This window comes from Mus pahari, chromosome 2, assembly GCF_900095145.1.
Source record: "Mus pahari chromosome 2, PAHARI_EIJ_v1.1, whole genome shotgun sequence".
NCBI classification, from domain to species: Eukaryota; Metazoa; Chordata; class Mammalia; order Rodentia; family Muridae; genus Mus; species Mus pahari.
The window spans coordinates 55,920,911-55,940,900 of record NC_034591.1 but is presented as its reverse complement, the minus strand read 5'-3'; the positions used below and the strand labels follow the sequence as shown (position 1 = coordinate 55,940,900).

Here is a 19,990-nt window from a genome sequence, read left to right as displayed (position 1 = left end):
TAAGTATTTACACCAAAGACTTCCTTTTTAAACAACTATAGAATTCCTCAGAATCTACTCACTGACGATGAAATAGACCCACTGTACCCAAAACAAGTGAATTCTGCATCTGTTATTGAAGCGGTAAATGTTTGGACTTTTGGGAAAGTCTGGCTGTTGGTCCTGTTTTTGTCAGTCTTTGTCTAAGAGAAACTCTTGTGAAGGATATAGTTTCCTTGGTTGACACATTTTTTTTCAGGCACATGGTAAATTTACTTTCATTGCTTGTACATGATACTCAACTGTGTACAACCAAGTTAAATAAAATTTGAAACCCAGTTCCTTTTTCAGCTGTCTCGGTGGATTCTCTTAGTCAACTGTCGGGAACAGCAGGGACTTGACAGGTGAGTGATTCATCCTCCTCTGACACTGACTGTCAGGAGCAGCACACTGCCGCACTTAGATTAAAAGAGGTTATCTCCCTCATTTGAAAAGCTCAGAGCTGCTCAGCTACAGCTATTCCTAGCTAACATTTTCATAAGAGCCTCAGAAGGTGATGGGCATTGATTGAGTTACCTCTTCATTTGGAGCTGTATCTCCAGGAATGAGGAAGATGCCACATAAAGAATTCACTCCTGACCATTAAGCACAGCACAGCAATAGAAGGCCCTTCTCAGTAAAGCAAGAATGAAACTGGCAAAGGTTCCACATGTGAGCATCTGGGCAGTCAGAACTCCTCATTAAATGGTGGTGAAAAATCTAAGGTTCACATTCCCCAGAGAAAATATGAGCGCTGCTGCAGGGTCTTTGTGTCCACTTCTGTCTTTCTGACAATAGTATAGAAACAGAATGGGCAGGAAAGCGAAGCGCAACTTCTAAGCAAGAATAAGTGTGCTAACATACAACACCATGGGTCTTTGTATAAGATGGAATAACTGTCAAAAACAACAGGTAAGGTATTCTGTGATTGCTGCTTCAGTTGTCCCCAGTAAAGCAAATTACTACACTATGCTGAGACATGGCCTATCAAAATCACTTATGTGGGTCTTCGTATCCATTCGGCAGGATGTAAGTCAGCCTGGAAAATTCCAACACAGCCTGCAAGCATTGAAGCTGTGCCTCGATGCAATATGACAACATCTCCTTAAATGGAGGTCTTGCCAGAACTAGGGCATGCCCAACTGAACTGTTTGTAATTGAAGAGGATTTTGTTCTTTTCTTCTTGTCTTTTTTTTATTAGATATTTTCTTTATTTACATTTCAAATGTTACCCCTTTCCTACCTTCCTAGTTTCCTAGCTTCGAAAATCCCCTATCCCCTTCCCCCTCCCCCTGCTCCCCAACCCTACCACTCACATTCCTGGTCCTGGCATTCCTCTATACTGGGACATAGAACCTTCACAGAACCTAGGGCATCTCCTCCCATTGATGACCAACTAGGCCATCCTCTGATACATATACAGCTAGAGCCACAAGTTCCACCATGTGTTTTCTTTGATTGGTGGTTTAGTTCCAAGGAGCTCTGGGGTACTGGTTAGTTCATATTGATGTTCCTCCAAGAGAGCTGCAAACCCCTTCATCTCCTTGGGTTCTTTCTCTAGCTCCTTCATTGGGGACCCTGTGCTCCATCCAAAGGATGTCTGTGAGCATCCAGTTCTGTATTTGCTAGGCACTGGCAGAGCCCCTCAGGAGACAGCTATATCAGTCTCCTGTCAGCAAGCTCTTGTTGGCATCTGCCATAGTGTCTGGGTTTGGTGATTCTTCTTGTCTTTTATACCTTGTATTGTACATGCTAACCTCTAAAAATGAGATGTATATTTAACAACTGAATAAAATATAGAAGTTATGGATAATCCAGGAAAGAATCTTCCCCATTCCCAAGAATAGTTCATTCATGAAATAAGGAAAGTGTGAAAGTGAGAAATTTTTTTGATAAAGATTTTCTTTACTTTTTAAATTTTCTACTTTAATTCAACTTGGTCTTATGGGTTCTCAAGAAATAATTTCCCCTGAAAGGCAAACATAAGCTCTTCATTCATATTTAAGGTAATTGCTTTCAATGTGTCTATGGTAGGAATTTCTTTACTAAAGCTTGACAACCAGGAACATTTTAGCACTTCACACACATACACACACACACACACACACACACTGAGGTGACAACTGGTATGAGGAAAGGTTTTTTTGTTTGTTTGTTTGTTTTTGTTTTGTTTTGTTTTGTTTTTGCCTAGATCAGAACCTTACAAAGCACAGAGAAGAGCGAGAAGGAAATAACAGGAAAGACAGGGGGCACCTAACTCTTAATATGCTGTTAAAAGGAAAATCTATTTCTAGTCCTTCCATTTTCTGTTTCTTCCCTTCTACTTATAGAGAACTGATGCATTTTACTTGAACAGAGGCCCAGTAAGTACAAAGGGCAAATTAAGACAGAAGGACTTATTCCCACTGACAAGGATTTCTGGGGAATCTCCCTGGCTATTGCCCTGCTATCTGTACCATAAAATTTAATACTTGAAATTGATCAAAGGGAAGCCTTTCAGCAACATTTCTATCTTAAAGATGATTTTCCTGGATATTATACAAACTCACCTTGTGGTTTCTAGTGTGTGATTCTCCTTCTATTAATGAAACGTCTTATGATTGTAGATAATTTTCAGAGGATCTCAGTTAATCAGCTTCCTATCCTATGCTGTAAAAGACATACTAACAATAGAGACTCAAGTTCTCTGATCAAGATTGCCCCAGGTGAATATTTTCACCAAGATTCACTTAGACATCATGAACAAAAACTGGATTTCAAAAGTTATAGGCAGAAAATCCTGGAGGACAAAATAGGAAAGGTTAAGCTTTCCTGTGGTAAGAGTTCTTCTAAAGATACCTTAAAGGACATTAGAACCCAGCGATACTCATGACAGTCATTATCTTCTTGTTCTTAGTGAGTCACAAATGAAATGCATGGTTGCATGATGTGGCCTGGCCTCTAGATAATACTGCTATGCAGCCCCAAACATATCCCAGGAAGGAAGAAGCAGTACAAGAAACATCTGGACATTGTTAGTTAAGGTTGGCTGCCCAATATTAGAAATATTTGAATGAATGGGGATTCTGAAATGAGATCAAGGTATTTTAACCCATTGTGTTCCTAGGCTCCTGAAGCTCTTACTAGGAGCTCCAGCACTGTTTACACAGGTTCCTGGGGATGTTGCTACTTCAGGCTCATTTGTTAACCAGTCAGCATGAGACAGGTGCTCTTAGGAGCCTGGGCAGGCTGGCTGGCACTTGACTCTTATCAGTCCAACAAAACCGAATTCTGTTTTAAGCGTTGTATTTATAAATGAAGTTTATGTCTTCCTTTCCTTCTTTAAATCTTTGTTTTACTTTTTATTTGTACATGCACATGGGTACAACATATGTGCTTCCTCACTGGTACATACCAAGGTACTTTTAGAGCCAAAAAGAGACATTGTCTCTGTCTCTACTGACATGAGAATGGCATACTACCAGGACCAGGCCTTTGGTTTTTTGTTTGTTTGTTTTGTTTTTTACACAGGTCCTAAATCTCAAATTATGAATCCCATCGCACAAGGACAACACTTGACCAACTGATCCATCTCCTGAGCTCTTCCATGCGTTTTAATGTGAAAATGATTGTTATGAAAATTGTTGGGAATAAGTTGATATATGATACATGTTTCTGTCCTAGTAGTTTTTTAAAGCATGAGGTGTCTCAGGAGGGAAACAAAGAACATTGATTAGGGAATGGCTCTTTCAAGGATCTTCTGTGCCAGGCTTCTGCATCCCACTTCCAGGGACTCTCTCAATCTAGACATTTCTTCGATCTAATCAGTGTCACTGTAGTAAACAAAAGTATAGCTGCTGCAAAATTCAGGGAGTACCTTCAGAAAAATCCATTGGTTTACCTACTGGAAATATAATTCCCTTTAGAAAACTGATCAACCTTATATTGTCCAAATATTGAAATAATTTATATTCTTAGAAAATAACATTTGTATAGGCAAAAATATACTAAAGTCTAAGAATTCTTAATTTGAGAGCCAGTCATGATGGCACTCACCTCTAATCACACTACCAGATGATGCTCAGGCAATTCATGAGTTCAAAGCCAGTGTGGGCTACATAATCAAGCCCTGGCCAACATGAACTAGAAAGTAAGACTTTACCTCAACACAAGCAATAACAACAACAGAATTCTTAAGTTTAGATTCTTAAAATAATAAAGAATATTTTTTTAATTTCAAATGTAAAATTTTGATCTGTTGAAAGATGTAAAAATATTAAAGTGTCTGATAATCCAGTTTAGGCTAGAGAACCCATGGTTCCAACTGTGAACTTCCAGGACTGACCATTATATAAGTATTAACTGGCCACTAGTTCATGAACCTAACCTCCAACAAGAGTATGTGACAGTAAATAAAGGTTACATATAAGAGACAGGGTGGGAGGGAAAGAGGTGCATCTTTGTGAAAGTTGAGCTGGATTGCCTTGTTCTTGAACCTGAAGGCATCAAGGAAGGGTGCCCGGGACCATACTACAGCCACAGCAGGAACCAGAAAGATGGTGCTGAGTGACAAGAAGGCAATACAAACTAGTAACAACTTAGATATGTTAGAGGACATTTAGATACCAAAGAACTTAACTGTATTTGGTTATTTCCCTCTAAATCATTGTAAAAGGTATTGCTTATTCCCTTTCTGCTCCATACTGGATTATGAGATAATTGGCCTCTGGAAGCAATTCTTGTTTTCTCTACAGTAGAAACTTCCTTGCCATCCCTATCTTGGAAATTTCATTCTGGTGAATTAAATTTCTAATTAGTACCTCATCCTTTTATGTGTTAAAACATCCTCAATCCCAGGCATTCCATTTTCTATTTACTTCATTACATTCAGTTTTTATATGTGTGCTGTATAAGCCTGTGTGAATGTGTGTTCACATGTGTGTGTGTGATGGGGTGCCCTTCTGTGAGTAAATGTATGTTGCCATGTGTGTTTATATAGATGCCATACATTCATTGATGCCTGATGTCCACCTCCATAGCTCTCCACCTCATGTATGGAGGCAGATTTGTCATATAAATCGGAGTTCACTGTTTGGGCTAGCCAGCTTGCTCAGGCTATCCCTTTTCCTCCTTGATATACTAGGAATACAAACAGACCACCATACGTACTCAGGTTTTACATGGATTCTAGAGATCAGAACACTGGTCTTCACAGGCACAGAAAGTTGTCCACTAAGTTCTACCTCCTGTACCAGAGTTGTTTGTTTAATTAATTTTTTGTTGTTCAGTTAGAACCAGGTGGAAGTGACCTCACTATATAATATTGTCTTTAGCAGAAATTCATAGCTCATAAAAAGCAAAATGCCAATGTGAAAGAAAAGGTAAGAAACGGATACAAAGGTGAGGAAAAAGTTGTTTGAAACCCCAAACAGTGATGACCCTTACTCCACAAAGAGAAAAATAAACAGACATAGAGGCGAGCATCTTAGAAAATATAGTAGAAGTTGGCACAAAGCCACCAGGCCCATTTATGAGATATGTCTGCCAGGCTTCTAAATTCCCATTAAGAGAAAGAGACTATTTTAAGAAGACAGCACATCTGAAGTTGAAGTAGATAGATAGAGCTTTGAGGAGGTTCCAGAAGCCGGGGACTTTAAGTCACACAATGAGATCTAGGACCTCTTAGGTCTGGTTTGGGAAGAGCTTCACTCAAGGTATTCAGAAAATACTTTCACTTTTTCCTTTTTCCCTTTTTTTTTTTTTTTTTGTTAAATTCCTTTCTTTTTTTCTGGTGTCTATATGTTATATGTGCCCATGTGTGCTATGCATGTATGCTCATGTGAACACAGATGCATAGATGCTGGGGAGACTGGAAGAAGACATTGGGTCTCTATCATTCTCTCTCTTACTCCTTTGATGTGTCATCTCTTATTCAACTCGGATCTTGCTGTTTCAGCTCGGCTGGTTGGCCACTGAGACCCCAGTATCTGTGCCACTTGCTGTCCTGACACTGAGAGTGTGGATGCTCATGGTCAGGTCTGGCTTTTCTCAATGAGTGCTGGAGATCAAACTTGGTCCTTTTGCTTGTACAAGTGCTCTTACCCAGTGAGCCGTCATACAGCCCTAGAAAAATATTCCTCTGAAACTCTCTGCCTTGCTCATAGTAAAAATTCTCCTAAAACTCAGGCCTAGAGGAAACTTCCTAAAATAAATTCAGAACCTACACAAACCTTTCGGTCAACGTAACACCCACCAAATGTTCATGATAAAGACTAAATGATTTCCCCACCAGATGTTGATCAAGGCCACTGTGTCTGCTTCTATTACTTTTGCTAACACTATTGGAGGTGGTAGCGAGTGTATTAAAACACAAATAAAGAAAGAGCATCAACTGAAATAATACAAAACTGTCTTCTTCATACAAAATATCATAAATATTCTTACAGACACTTTAAGATGAAAGACCATTCAAAAGCTGTGTTTCTCTATTATAAAAAAAGAAAATCTCCCCCCCCAAATGCAATGTATAGAGATGTTTCTGAGATATTCTGTTAAAATGATAAAGTTGCCAAAATTGATATTCAAGTATTAAATCACTTGAAACTCCTTAAGAATATTCAGTCATCATACTATATTATCTGTTTTTATATAGTTTTGGATTTCATCTACTGATTTTATAAATTTTATTTTTTATGCCACTTTCTTTTATCTTTGTCTGATTTGAGCATCATGGTAAATGCCTCATGGAACTATTTGAAGAATCTCAATTATCAGTTGTCATAAAATTAAGACCAGGAAACATTTTAAAAGGAATTTGACAAACTACTTCTAAATTTTACCATTAAAGTCATAAGATAAATAATAACAAAGAAGTTTAAACAATAAAATAAATTTAAGTTAAATATTAGGATCTGTGGCCAAAAGGAGAAGAATTTAAATCAAATACTGTCAGTAATGCCTCTTTACATTTCTTTGAATTGACCATAAAATGCAAAATTGTACATTTAAAGAGACACTCTATGATACCTCAACACATATATAGTTCTTAATATTTAAATCTGGTTTCAAACATTATCCCTTGATTAACAATTTTGGGTTGGAGGAAATCTTCCAGCCTCTGTCACCAACACTAAGGTAATAGTTTTATCTTCAAAGCAAAAACTGTGAACAAATAGTGAGAGCTTTAAGTGTGTTTATCTTTCTGTTCAATTATTTTCTGGATCTCCCAATATCTTGTTTTGCTATTATCCTTCAGGATTTTCATTTGAATATCTGTTTTAAAAGTCTCCAAAACTGTTTGTATTTACTAAATTTAGAGGTCCAGCTGACAAGACCTGCCATATTAAAAGAATATTGAGTCTATTCTATTAATCTATGCAGAGGGAATCTCTCCAGGTTTTGATCTTCACTTACAGATAATGTTGCAAGAAGCTTAACTAGATGTTCAGCATATAGATTTCCACTGTGCACTACAAAAGTAATGCAGTGAGATCAAGAAAGGTTTATTTAAGCAGTATTAAAAAGATTCATCAGGAGACACTCGCCATAAATCTTTCTATCAACATACTTAAGGATAAAAGTAAATACGATTACATCAATAACTGCTTTAGAGACATATAATAGATGGTAAGTCATTCTGAATAAACACTATTAAGATGACTGGGATTAAAATCTTTATGTATGCTAAAGAGTATTTATCTGATACCTAAGATAAATAACATGGGGATGTGTGTTTGAATGCTTATTTGAAACGGGTTTACAAAAAGATTAGCAGCTAAATGAGCACTTCCTGGCATAATTTTCATTCAGTCCTATTTGGGATGTTTTAGCAAAGTTCAATGAAATGAGAAAATACAGAAGGAGAAATAATTGTCAGCAGAGAGAAGCATTCTCTGATTACATGAATGGAATAAAAATGCATTGGTTCAAAATCTGTTAGAATCATTCAGTTAAGTTGTTTAGTTGGAAAGCAAGTTGCTCTGTTCTTCAAAAACAGCAAGTACTAAAAGTGGATGTGATAACAATTATTTCTTTTCCCTTTCCCTTTATCTTGTGGGTTAAGAATAAACTAGGTATGCATGACAAAGAATCTAGATAAATATGCCAAGCAATGAATAGTCACTCATGAGTTGCTAATGACTGGCCTGAGTTCTGACAAATAGATATTTAGACAAGCCCATGATTGTGAGACATCCTGGATTGTGCTTAAGGAAATCTAGGTGTTGTAAGATACTGCACACCTAGGCTAGGTGACACTACCCGTTGCTCCTATGCTCCAGACCCGAACCATGGCGAAACTGTAACATGATGATTTTTGCATATATAATCATTTGACTATTTCAAACCTTTGTAAGTGTAAAAGTGTAAACACAGCGCAGCCACATAAAGGATTTGCCACCAACTGATCTCCAGACTGCAGGATGCTCAGAGTGCATGGTGGGTACGAGATTGGTGAGGGAGTCAGTGAATGGATGCAAGGGCCTAGGGTATAACTACTTCTTTGCACACTTCATATACATTGCACACTTAGAATATGCTACTTAAAAAAATGGTTTTGCCTTCAGCAATATAAATGAGTCCCAGTTCAACTGTAACCTTTGTATGTCCTTCCTAACAGCCCCCGACTCTGGAATAATATTTAGCTTAAAGGCAAACACATAGAGATTTATAAAAGGTAATTTCTTTTCACACTAATATTCTTGTTTTAAAAATTTTTATTCTTCTCTCATATGTTACATCCTGACAGCAGTTTTTCTTTGTCCACTCCTCCCTACCCTTCCCCACCCCGAAAGTTCCCCTCTCCCCCAGATCTACTCCTCCTCTGTTTCCCTTTAAAAACAAAACAGACAAACAAACAAAAATAGACCTTCCTGAGATATCCACTGAACACAGTCTATGAAGATTCAGTAAGTCTAGGCACAAACCCTTATATCAAGGCTGGACAAGGCAATCCAATAGGAGGAAAAGGGTCCCACATGCAGACAAAAGAGTCAGAGACACACCCCACTCCTACTCTTGGGAGTCCCACAATAACACCAAACTACACAACCACAAACATAGGTACTTATAGAAGACCTAGCTCACACCCAGATACAGTATCCACGATTATCTCTTCAGTCTCTGTGAGCCCCTATAAACCCTATGCGCTTAGTTGATTTGGGGGGCCATATAACCAGTTGAAATGAGATTCTGCAACCCCATTGCTCACTAGTACTTCCTTTAGTGTGGAGATCTTGAACTGGAATTGACAGGCAAAGTTTATGCAGATGATACTGGAGCTGTTACTGCAAGAGTGTGAGTGGGGATGAGTTTGGGGGTGTAAGTCTGGAGGTGAGTGGGGGGTCAGTGAGAGTGGGGGGTGAGTTTTGGGGCATAAGTATGAGGGTGACATTGGAAGTGAGTGCATACGGCAGGGTCTGTATGAGTGGGGGGGGTAGTTGAAATCTGAAATTAACAGGTACTCTGTGTTTCTGAACGGCTGACAAATTAATGTGTCTAGGTTATTAGACCTTAGAGAGGCTGAAAAAAAAAAACTCTCAAAATATAGGTACTCTAATAAAGTTCCTGTGTTTCTGATTTTTTTCCCTTTATTCAGACAGCAGAAGATAAAAACTACTAGCTTCAGATGTCTGAGTTGTAAAGACGCATGGAATAGCATTGGGGGGAGGGACAGAAACTGTGTGCCAGTCTCTTCTCAGACAAGTTTACTGCAGATTATCGCGGCAAAAATAGAACCCTCACATCAAACAAGACAAATATACAGTAAGAGTAAATACAATACATTATGCATAATAACTGCTTTCAAACAAAGCTTATCAGTCATAAAAGGAAAAAGGCAGTATGGATTATACTTACAGGAAAGAAAAAACTACCACATGATTTAGAAAAAATTAAAATCACAATGAAACAAACAAAACAGCAATATTTTAACAGATGAAATAACATCATAAGAGAGAAACAGGTAGAAAATTCTAGATTATAGAGTAAAATTTGAAAAAATGGAAGAGATACTAAACAGACTCAGCAGATTTGAGATCCTGGTGAAAGAAATCTGTGACAATGAAGAGAGCTTGATAGCAGTAACCCAAGTCCAGGAGGAAGGAGAAAGGATAACAGGAAATGCGGTTATTTACTTAGACTCTGGGGCTGTACTTACTAACCATGGCTGGACCACAAAATCACAACAACAGCTTTTAAGAAATACACCTGTACTGGCTAATTTTGTGTCAACTTGACCCAGCTGGAGTTATCACAGAGAAAGGAGCTTTAGTTGAGGAAATGCCTCCATGAGATCCAGCTGTAAGGTATTTTCTCAATTAGTGATCAAGGGGGGAGGGCCCCTTGTGGGTGGTGCCATCTCTGGGCTGGTAGTCTTGGTTCTATAAGAGAACAGGCTGAGCAAGCCAGGAGAAGCAAGCCAGTAAGGAACATCCCTCTATGGCTTCTGCATCAGCTCCTGCTTTCTGACCTGCTTGAGTTCCAGTCCTGCATCCTTTGGTGATCAACAGCAGTATGGAAATGTAAGTTGAATAAACCCTTTCCTCCCCAACTTGCTTCTTGGTCATGATGTTTGTACAGGAATAGAAACCCTGACTAAGACAACACCCAAGGGATGAAGCCGTGGCTCAGTGAGTAAGAGCACCTGCTACACAAGCATGAGGACCTCTTGAATTCAGGCTCCCAGCATGCATTAAAAACATTCGATTGTGGCTCTGTGCACACATAAACCCAGCAGGCAAAAAAAGAAGGGAGAGTGGGCCTTTCTGGCCATTAGCATAGCTGGCGATTCAGTGAGGATCCTGACTGAAAGAGATATGGCAGAGTGTGACTGAGTAGGACAAGAAGCAAACTAACAGACAAGGAGAATAAAGCCCAGTGATACAAATAACAATATAAAAGAGACTAACATTCTAATCAAAAGATCATTCAATTGAATTTTAAAAGCCAAAACTTATTCTGCCCATGATAGGTGTATTAAAAATCAGAGGTAGTGGAAAATATAAAAAAAGGATTAAAAAAAAAAAAAGCAAAACAAACAAAAACCAGACGAGTAAAACATACAACTGGATTGGGAAACCTAGGAGACTTAAAGAGATTCTATGAATATAGCAAAATAAATTTCAAGGAAGTCTTTTTGCCAATGAAATAGACACTCTATAGTACAAGAATTGCTGTAAAGCTTGTTTTAAATGTTATAAAAGTATACACAACTTTTAGAAACCAAAAAATAGCAGAAAATAACAGAGCTGTAATTTCAATTACTTTGATATTTAGCAGATTAACACTTCCTATTTCAAATTCCCTGTCCCTATAACACAAGGCTCCATTAGATAAAAAAATGACAAGAATCTAGAAAACCTGAAAGATGTCATCCATCTGACTGTTCTAACTGCACCCATCAAACACAAACAATGGGAAAATACTATGCTTCTCAAATACCCACAGAACATTCATAATGTAAACCAAATGTTACACCAAAGAAGACCTCTTGTTCAGTTAAAAGAAATTAAATTCACACCGAATACGATCAGCAAATCAAGAGAACTAAATCATAATTCAATAGCAAAATAAATTTAGAAAAATCTACAATTTTCTAGATTGTTTTCAAATGTACATTTTCTGGAATATCCATGCTATGAAAGATCTCACTGTAGATGGCTGTCTGTAAGGAGGTGAGGGCAGGTGAAAGATAAGGCTAGAGCCTACGATTGGGCAGTGCAAAAAGAAAGCAGGCTGAACGTTTTAGAGAAGAGTACAGAGAGACAGAGAGGAAGATTAGGAGACAAGATGGAACCTACAGAAGAGGAAGAGGAACCACGTAGTCCTGGGAGCCTGGGGCTTTCTTAGATAGATGATTAAATAATAAGTAGGGTGCATTTGCCCCATCTAGGTGTTTATCTTGTGTTTATATCAATTGAGTTTTAAGTTCTTTGTGTGGGCGTTTTGTGAGTTGAGAATTTATTGATATAAATCTGACTGATAAATTACAAGGTTCTAGATTTTTGATTTTGCCAGTTACGGGGAATTTATGACAGCTAACCACAGCGGGTAGATGGCTGGGAATGTGAGCAGGATCCACAGGAAGAGAATGAGTTGGGTGGCCACTGCATGGGGACCATGGAGACCCTGGTGGCGGGAAATCGCCCTGTGAACACATAGCTGGTGCTAGCGCGGGTGCCTGCCTCTTTTTTAAATATTTCACACAACACTTCACAAGTAAAATTAAGGAACATGTTTAGCAGAATAAAGAAAAGAAAATATAACATCAAAATTGGTAAAATGAAGCCAAAGTCATACTTATCAGAACACTTAGTGTTTATAATAGAAGACAAGACCAAAAAAAAAAAAAATACAAAAAACAAAAAAACAAACAAACAAACAAAAACAAAGATCGAAACATCTAACTTAAGCTACTGAAAAATGTTAGTAGACAAAGAAGATGAAAAACAAAAACAAGCGTCACAAAGCAAACCAGTGTTATGTAAATGGGATGATAGGCCAATGGCCTAGGGACCCAGATTCCAATGCCTACATACTATGTGATCTACATTTACAAATCTCGAGAAACACAAAATAGTAAACACACTGTTTATATAATTGGTTGGCTGGTGTCTACGATGAGGTAGGAAGGATTGAATGAACATTTTGCTTTTAAAAAAGAAGGGTTCGCCCAACTTGGGCCCGGCAGAATGGCTCCTGCAAAGAAGGGTAGCAAGAAGAAGGGTTGTTCTGCAATCAATGAGGTAGTAACCTGAGAATACACCATCTACATTCACAAGCGCATCCACGGAGTGGGGCTTCAAGAAGCATGTTCCTCAGGCACTCAGAGAAATTCAGAAGTTTGCTATAAAGGAAATGGAGACACCAGATGTGCACATTGACACCAGTCTCAATAAAGCCATCTGGGCCAAGGGAATAAGAAATGTTTCATATCACATCTGAGTTCACTTGTCCAGAAAACATAATGAGGACGAGGATTCACCAAACAAGTTCTACACATTGGTAACTTATGTGCCTGTTACCACATTCAAAAAAATCTACAGATGATAACCCCATTAAAAAATGGGGTACAGAGCTAAACAAAGAATTCTCATCTGAGGAATACCGAATGGCTGAGAAACACCTGAAAAAATGTTCAACATCCTTAGTCATCAGGGAAATGCACATCAAAACAACCCTGAGATTCCATCTCACTTCAGTTAGAATGGCTAAGATTAAAAATTCAGGTGACAGCAGATGCTGGTGAGGTTGTGGAGAAAGAGGAATGCTCCTCCATTGCTGGTGGGATTGCAAGCTTGTACAACCACTCTGGAAATCAGTCTGGCGGTTCCTCAGAAAATTGGACATAGTATTACTGGAGGATCCAACAATACCTCTTCTGAGCATATACCCAGAAGATCTTCCAACTGGTAATAAGGACACATGCTCCACTCCTTTATGTTCATAGCAGCCTTATTTATAATAGCCAGAAGCTGGAAAGAACCCAGATGTCCCTCAATAGAGGAATGGATACAGAATGTGGTACCTTTACACAATGGAGTACTACTCAGCTATTAAAAACAATGAATTTATGAAATTCTTGGGCAAATGGATGTATCTGGAGGATATCATCCTGAGTGAGGTAACCCAATCACAAAAGAAGTCACTAGATATGAACTCACTCATAAGCGGATATTAGCCCAGAGACTTAGAATACCCAAGATACATTTTGCAAAACACAAGAAAACCAAGAAGGAAGACCATGGTGTGGATACTTCATTCCTCCTTAGAATAAGGAACAAAATACCCATGAAAGGATATAAGTACAGAGACAAAATTTAGTGCTAAGATGAAAGGATGGACTATCTACCCCAGCTGGGGATCCATCCCATCATCAGCCACCAAACCCAGATACTAATGCACATGCCAGCAAGATTCTGCTGAAGGGACCCTGATATAGCGGCCTCTTGTGAGGCTATGCCAGTGCCTGGCAAACACAGAAGTGGATGCACACAATCAGCTATTGGATGATGCACAGGGCCCCCAATGGAGGAGCTAGAGAAAGTACCCAAGGAGCTGAAGGGGGCTGCAACCCTGTAGGTGCAACAACAATATGAACTAACCAGTACCCCCTGAGCTCGTGTCTCTATCTGCATATGTAGCAGAAGATGGCCTAATCGTCCATCATTGGGAAGAGAGGTCCCTTGGTCTTGCAAACTTTATATGACCCAGCACAGGGGAAGTCCAGGGCTAAGAAGTGGGAGTGGGTGGGTAGGGGAGTGGGGCAGGGGGAGGGTATGGGGAACTTTCAGGATAGCATTTGAAATGTAAATAAAGAAAATAATAAAAAAATAAAATAAAATAAAATAAATCTACAAATGGTCAATGTGGATGATAACTAACCTGCTGAATGCCAAATAAAGTTGCAGAACTGCCAGAACAAAAACAACAAAAAAGAAGGGTCAATTTGGTTGGTGTTTTGTAGGGTGTGTATTCTCAGAGATCTTTGTGTACTGAAAACCTGGAGCGTTTTTTTTTTTGTTTGTTTGTTTGTTGTTTGATTTTTATGTCCTGCTGCTATTCTCTTGAAATTCTTACTCGGTTTTACGATTTTCTAATACAATACTATTTGCAACAAAAAAGATATATATCGTGTACTGGCTAATTTTGTGTCAACTTGACACAGGTTGGAATTATCACAGAGAAAGGAGCTTCAGTTGGGGAAATGCCTCCACGAGATCCAGCTGTAAGACATTTTCTCAATTAGTGATCAAGGGGGGAGGTCCCCTTGTGGGTGGTGCCATCTCTGAACTCGTAGTCTTGGGTTCTATAAGAGAGCAGGCTGAGCAAACCAGAGGAGGCAAGTCAGGAAAGAACATCCCTCCATGGCCTCTGCATCAGCTCCTGCTTTCTGACCTGCTTGAGTTCCAGTCCTGACATCCTTTGGTGATGAACAGCAATGTGGAAGTGTAAGCCGAATAAACCCTTTCCTCCCCAACTTGCTTCTTAGTCATGAAGTTTTGTCCAGGAACAGAAACCCGGACTAAGCTATACCCATTTCACTGGTTTCTGAAAATTATATTCACCGATTTCAAACAAAGTTTTCAATGGTTTTCTGTCTGCCTTGATTTACCAAACTCTTCAACTTATCCTCCTTATGAAGGTGGTTTGAAGTCTGGAGAGACAGCTCAGTGCTTAAGAGTGTTGTTGCCCTGGCCTGGAGTTCAGGTCCCAGAACCAACATAGCCACTCACACCTGCCTTTAACTCTAATTTTGGGTAGTCTAACGTAACCTTCTGGCCTCCATGGGCAGTGCTTATATGGTGGGCATACAAACATGAAGACAAAACACACATACACCTGCAACAAACAAAAAATGCATTTTAATAGTGGGTTTGTTGTTTAAATTGCATATAAATGAGCCAGGTGTGGTGGCACACACCTTTAATCCCAGCACTCGGGAGGCAGAGGCAGGCAGATTTCTGAGTTCGAGGCCATCCTGGTCTACAAAGTGAGTTCCAGGGCAGCCAGGGCTATGCAGAGAAACCCTGTCTCGAAAATCCAAAAATAAATAAATAAATAAATAAATGAACCCTTAAAAATCTAAAAAGGAATATAAGGAATAATAATATACTACTTTTCCATTCACGACCACTCATGTAAAACTTCTATACAAAGAACGTCTATACTACCAGGAAATGAATGAGTGAGTGAATGAGTGAATGAGTGTGACCTGGAAGGGTGTTCAAAAAAAAAATCTTGTAAAATCAGTTTTGCATATATGTTTCAGTCCTGAAATTCCATGCGATTCACTGTTATTGCCTAAGAATAAAACAATAATTTTCAAGTTGAGAATGGTACCAGGGGGTTTTAAATGTCTGAAGAGATATGCCAAGCATCACCCTCTCCTTGGCGCCAGAGAAACAGCCGAGTACATGTATCATCATGTGAGTCAGCATGGGGGAATCCAGAAGATAATGGAGAGGGTGGAACGTAGGCTCTCAGAGATCAGAGTCAGCAGCAGACTGGGAAAAACAGAGTAAGCGCTTTGTGTAAAAATCAATTCAGAAGGATCAACATCGAAAACCTGATGCCAGGCCTGCATAGCCTCTCTCTGTCTCTGTCTCTGTCTCTGTCTCTGTCTCTGTGTGTGTGTGTGTGTGTGTGTGTGTGTGTGTGTGTGTGTGTGCTGTGTGTGTGTTTGCTTATGACCAAATGAAAGCTCTCAACTACTGCTCCAGCGCCATACCACACCACACCTGTCTGTGCCACACTCCCCACCATGATGGCCATGGAGTCATCTGAAACTATTAAGCAAGTTGTCAATTAAGTACTTGTGTTTGAAAGCTGCTTTGGCTGTGGTATCGTTTCATAGTGATAGAACAGTGACTAAGATGGGGAACCATGGGGAAAACACTTCAAGACATTGGCATGGAGGGTGAGCTGCTCACTAGGAAACCGCCTCACACAAAGCAAAGCAGATATGGACAGATTAAGTCACCTCAGAGCACAAAGATTCCGCATTACAGTGGAAATGCAACAGAATGAAAAGAAAAACTATAGACAGAAGGAAATATTTGTCAACTATTCATCAGACCAGAATATTAATAACCAGAATATATATTGCAGAACAGCAAGCAATATAATAAAATTAGGTGAGTAAGCTGAATAAATGTGGCTGGAAAGAAATCTACAGGGTCCACAAACATATGACAAAGTGTTCATGATAATTACAGGACAGTGAGCCTCTCACCCCAAGTACAATGGCTATTATAAAGAAATCACAGTGCTGCTGATCGGGCTATCACTGATATATCCAATCCATATGGAAAACTATATGAAGATTACTCAAAACATGAAAAATAGAAATACCATCTGATTCGGCAATCCGACTTCTTCTTGATATATATATATATATATATATATATATATATGAAATTGAAATCAGTATTTTGGAGAGATACTTGTCCTCCAGCATTCAATACATCATAGCTATGATAGCTAAGATAGGAAATTAGCCTAAGTGTTCAGTGATGGATGAATAAAGAAAATGCAATTCATATAATAATATATATGCATAATGTAATATAAAAGCTAACAGCATGTAACAAACCTATTACACTGTGTATTACATTATGTGGGTGTGCACATATACACACACATACACACACACACACACACACACACACATACATACATACATACACACAAACACCATTGTGCTTCCTTAAATAAGCCAGAGACAGAAAGATAAATATCAAATATCATGTGGTCTTACTTGTGTATGGAATCCCAAAGCAAGATGAAGTTGAGGCAAAGAAAATAGTGGTAAGTAGGAACCGGGGTTGATGGGAGCTGGGTAACGTATACTAGCATCTTTAGTTGCATACTACACAAAGCTCATGAGCCCTAGCACTCTGTCATTTTTACCTTTGTATAGTCATAATGGAAGTCACACTTAGTATAAAGACATTGTATTTGAAAATTGCTTAACAAGTAGATTTTAAGTATTCTTTTCATGAAGACATAAGTAAGGTGATATATGTCAATTAACTAGATTTGCTCAGACTAGTGTATGGATAATATGATGTGCATCATAAGTGCATACAGTTTCATTTGTCAATAAAGAACTCTAGGTTTAAAAATGGAATAAAGAATTAATTTACACAGGTCGCCATATTACCTAGTGATTCAGTGAGCAAAGCAACTGCAAAATTAGAATTGTAATGTTGCCCCGGTAGATTAACAGGTGCACAGGATGATTTTAAACCATTAAGAGCTTCACCATGGAGACAACTGGTAGCCTTGGGTGGGAACTGCAGTAGGATAGAAACTCAAATATCAACAATCTGCTGGGAAATCTGGTATGGGGAGTCACAGCGGAACTTCAGCGTAAGAATAGGACTCCAAGAGGGAAAATGAAAACTGCTGCTAAGCAGAAAAGTTTGTGAGCCAGAGTCTTCAGCTCGGCCGAGGGTGAGCAGGAGTACCGAGTGTCTGGACTGCAGCCTAAGAAGCAAGGGCGTTTTGACACAGCGCTGCGCAATCTGGGTCTCCTGGCTTTCGGGATGTTCAATTCCCAGCCTCATTTCCTCTTGGAAATTTAAAATTCACCAAGCGCCTCGTCTCTAGTTTTAAAGTGCACTCAAAATAATGAAATTCAGAGATGACTGAAACCGTGTGCCTTACCTGTCTACCTTTGCCTTGCTTACTCTCAAAGGAAAAGGAGTGGCTCCAGAGGAACATGACTATGCTTGTCCCATCGGGACTGACTTCTTGCTGGAAGGAGATCGGGGAGTAAAACCGGGTGCAATCAAGTCCTCTGCAGCCTTTAATTAAAAGCCTGACAATTCCCCCCTCCTTCCAAGCGTGTTCCCGAACTCATTGTGAATGGAGATTTATTCAACTCAGATTCAGTTATGTCTCGTGAATCAGGCTCGCTCTGCTCTCTTCCATTCTACCCAGAAGCTAAAGTGTCAGAAGAGGAAAATCTCATTTCCAATTAATAAAAAATAAGAAGTTTGCCTTTCTAGCCAGACAGAGTTTGGGGCTGATTTCTGTGGAGGATGGACAACAATCCATTCTCTGGACAGAATTGTGAAGAATTGTAACCATGCCAGGCATCTCCCAGCAGGAAGTGACCGGACATTAAAGAACAGCATGCAATCAGACAAAAGTCAAAAGTTAAGGCATTATTTGGAAATATATAACTTTCATTTTGTTAAGTTCTGATATTTAGTTCATGTGAATCAAATAATTAAAAGTCTTGGTTATTTTCTACTTTTGTTTTTACTTCTTGGAGCAGAATTGATGTGTTTATTTTCATTTTAAAATACTTTCTTTTAAAAGTATTTGTCACTAAAATTTAGCAATCGGGGTCAATTAGAAATAAAAGTACATGTGAAGTCAAGCCTATCCCAGTCTTCCCAGTACATTTATACAATGGAGTACTACACAGCTATGAAAAACAATGACTTCATGAAATTCACAGGCAAATGGATGGATCTAGAAAATATCATCTTGAATGAGGTTACTCAGTCAAAAAGACTACACATGATATGCACTCACTGATAAGCGGATATTATCCCTGATAAGTGGATATTATCCCAAAAGCTCAGAATACCTAAGATACAATTCACAGACCACATGAAGCTCAAGATAAAGTAAGTTTGGGCTCTTCGGTCCTTCTTAAAAGGGGGAACAAAATACTCACAGGAACAAATACATAGACAAAGTATGGAGCAGATATTGACAAATAGGCAGTCCAAGGATGGCCCCACCTGGGGATCCATCCCATATATATTCACCAAACCCAGACACTACTGTGGATGCCAACAAGTGCTTGCTGACAGGAGACTGATATAGCTTTCTCCTGAGAAGCTTTGCCAGAGCCTGACAAATATAGAGACTGATGCTCACAGCCAACCATTGGACTGAGCATGGGGTCCCCAATGGAAGAGTTACGGAAAGACTGAAGGAGCTGAAGGGGTTTGCAACCCCACAGGAAGAACAACAATATCAACTAACCAACCCCCACATCCGAGCTCCCAGACACTAAACCACCAACTAAAAAGTACACATGGAGAGACCCATGGTTCCAGCTGCATATCCTTCAGATTTACATAAGTATCGACAAATCGTTATGTAAAATATGTTCCTGTGCAGCTAAACCTGTAACTCCTGTGTCTGTGATGGCCTCATCTCCCTTTTTGCCAATAGTCAATAGTTTGAAACCTTTTCTTTTTGTTCACTGCAGAGCCTGGACTATAAATAGAAGAGCGTTTCCAGAAGGCCACTGTACTCAGAGCTAGTCTGTAGCACTAGGAATCACAAGAAACAAGCCATTAACAGGATGTATAGGATGAGAAAGATTTCTCTATGTTACATGCTTATGATTCCCATAGCACACTTCAGAAAGATGCTCAAGAAATTCATTTTTCACATATGTCTGTGGGATATAACAAAGAGAGGAGTGAGAGTGTCACTATCAAAAGCTCAATAAAAGTAAATAACT

At 39.1% G+C, this 19,990-nt stretch overlaps 1 pseudogene; it reads left to right on the top strand.

Moving 5' to 3' along the window:
* Window positions 1–12,677: 12,677 nt before the first annotated feature.
* LOC110317226 lies at window positions 12,678–14,378 on the top strand (annotated as a pseudogene).
* Window positions 14,379–19,990: the final 5,612 nt, after the last annotated feature.